Source organism: Echinops telfairi, unplaced genomic scaffold (assembly GCF_000313985.2).
Source record: "Echinops telfairi isolate 266 unplaced genomic scaffold, ASM31398v2 ScPeMD7_7427;HRSCAF=8465, whole genome shotgun sequence".
NCBI lineage: Eukaryota > Metazoa > Chordata > Mammalia > Afrosoricida > Tenrecidae > Echinops > Echinops telfairi.
In genome coordinates this window covers 9,489,228-9,492,462 of record NW_022111327.1, presented here as the reverse complement: position 1 = coordinate 9,492,462, position 3,235 = coordinate 9,489,228, and positions in this window count along the sequence as shown.

Below are 3,235 nucleotides of genomic sequence, written 5' to 3'. Positions count from 1 at the left end.
GCGGACAAGAATGAAGAAAATGTTCTGAAATTGATTGTGGTGATGCTTGCAAAACTCTTTTTAATATATTTACACAACGAAATTATATGGTATGGGAATTATATGTTCATGAAACTTAAAAATAAAAACTAAGCAATGCAATTAAAGAAGATATTAACATATTAAGGAAATATAATTCATTAGTGAACAATTTGTATAGAAATTATCAAATGGAACCATAATTTGTGATGTAAATTTTCACCAAAGCTACAACAAATTGTTATTTAATAAAAATAACAAAGAAGCAAGAGGTTTATGTACTAAATAAAATATGTATATTGTGGAAAGTCTAAAAATCAGGAGATAACTAGGAAATCAAAGTACTATCACACCCAAGTTATTAATTTATTGAAGCACCTTAAATCTGAACAAAAACAAGTTAATAGCTCTCTTCCATAAAAGAGAACATTTAGGACCTGAACAGAAGTTTCACAGGGGCAGAAATCCAAATGGCCAATAAACGTATGAGAAAATGTTCCCGATCATTAGGCACAAGAGAAATGCAAATTAAAACAACTATGAGATACCACCTAACACTCTCAAAGATAGCCCAATTAAAAAAATCAGAAAATAACAAGTGTTTGAGGGGCTAGTGGACCTGTAGATATGTAAAGCCATTATGAAAATCGATCTGGCGGTGTCTAAAACAGATGGAAATCGAGTTACCATACAATCCAGCAATTCCCCGACTGGGCATATACCCAGAAGAGGCAAGAAACAAACCACGGCCAGACATCTGTGCTCCAATGTTCATTGCGGCACAGTTCACAATTGCAAGGATTTGGAAACAACCCAAATTTCTATCAACAGACAAATGGATCAAAAACTGTGTGCATTCATACAATGGAGTACTGTGCATCCCTCAAAAGCAGCAATGAACGCATGAAGCACATTGCGTCGCATGGGAAGAACGGGAGGAAATCATGCTGTTAGTTTATTGTGCCAACCTGACTGATAAACACTTGTGGGGTTAATTGAAGGGAGGAGAGATAAATGGCTCCATGAGCCTCACCTTTCAAGTTCTTGAGTCTCTTGCTTTGTGATGGTCGGACCAGGGTGCAGCTGCCTTAGCCAATTCCCTGCTTCAGTTGGCAAGGCTCATTTCCTGCAAGACATCCCCTAGGAGAAGCCACATGGATGTACTCCAGTGCAGCCCTGGGTGCCGGAGCAGCCATGTGGAGACCCCTGCCAGCGCTGAGATGCTTACACGTTCACTGATTTGGTTTTCTTCCTGCAGTTGGTATGATAGTGTGTGTTTTATGAGATGGAGGAGGACTTTGTGGATTGTTGTCAGACATATGCGTTAATGGGTTAATGTTGGGCTTGTGAGCTTGGGCAGCACTGGGTTGGGAAGTTTTCTTGATGTGCACTTAACCTTTATATAAAACTCTCTCATATACATGAATTTCTGTGGATTTGTTTCTCTAATGTACCCAGACTAACACACATGCCAAGGGAAGTAAGCCAAGCACAAAAGGACAAGTACAGCATGAGTCCACTGAGGTAAGCTTAAAAATGCAAAATGGGCATAGGGTATACTATATACATACATCCCTGGGGTGAGGTCCTGATACTATGGCAGGGGCCAAACCCAATCCAGGGATTTTATAGCAGCCAACTAAATAGGAGGGGGAAAGAAAGAGGGGGTAAAAAGACGTGGGTAGGGGGGAGCAGGACACTAACCCACCCAAGGGGAGGGTATTGTTTATGTCTCCACAGGAGAGGAAAAGGAGACCAGGCTTCAACCCGATGTGCCAAGACATGAATACAACATACCAGCATGTACCAGGGAACCAATAGAGAAGTCTGCGGGGCTGGCCCCAATACCAGCTATGTGGACACCCCCACCTCCTCAGAAGAATGCATTTCAGAGGACAGCATTGGGGCTACAGCTTGTGGAGAGGGGCACATCTGATTAGAGCACATGGAAGAAATGAAAAGGGATGGGGGGGCAGGCATCCTAGCCCACCAAGCACCAAGGACAATATTCTTGCTTGGAGCAGACAATGCACAGAGAGGACCATAGGGCTGGCCCCACCATGAGACACAGCGTCCCTCACTAAACCATAGATAGCACTGCAGAGGCAGCACTGGAGACACAGTGCAGGAATTGTGCACAATCTGACCCTATCATGCTGGGACAAAACAGTAAGAGCATGCAAAAGAGCAGCAAAGGGAGCAACACAATTGCTGAAGACAAAATGGGTGCATAAGCAAATGTGGTAAAGAAAGCTGATGGTGTCCGGCTATCAAAAGACATAGTGTCTGGGATCTTAAAGGCTTGAAGATAAACAAGCGGCCATCTAGCTCAGAAGCAACAAAGCCCACATGTAAGAAGCACACCAGCCTGTGTGCTCACCAGGTGCTGAAGGGATCAGTTACCAGGCATGAAAGACCCAGAACAAAATCATACCCAATGTGAATGGGAGGAGGGGGAGGGGCATGGGGTGGAGACCCAATGCCCATCTGTAAACAATTGGACATCTCCTGACAGAGGGGTCACGGGAGAGATGAGCCAGTCAGGGTACAGTATAGCACTGGTGAAACACACAGCTTTCCTCTAGTTCTTTGGTACTTCCTTCCCCCCACTATTATGACCTCAATTCTACATTACAAATCAGATTAGACCAGAACATGCACACTGATACAGATAAGAACCTGCAACACAGGGAATCCAGGATAGATAAACCCCTCACGGCCAACAATGAGAGTAGAGACACCAGGAGAATTAGGGAAGGGGATGGGGAGAAAGGAGAATTGATCACCAGGATCAACACATAACCCTCCCAGGGGGACGAACCATGGAAAAGTTGGTGAGGGTTGATGGATGATGATGTACAATATGAAAATAATAATCTACAACTTATCATGGTTTGTGAAGGGGGCGTGCAGGAGAGGGAGGGGGAGAAATGGGAAGCTGATATCAGGGGCTTAAATGGGAAGAGAAAGCTTTGAAAATGATGATGGCAGCATATGTGCAAATGGATGAATGTGTGGATTGTGATAAGATGAAAGATCCCCCAATAAAAGAATGTAATTGAAAAAAAAAGAGAACATTTACAAGCTGCCTCTTTATTACTTACAAAACCAAATGAGATAGGCACCAGCATTTTTCAATCTGCTGTACAAATAAAATCAATCATATTTTGACAAACTCTCCATATCAGTCTGACAAACAAGAAATCTGGGAACCATT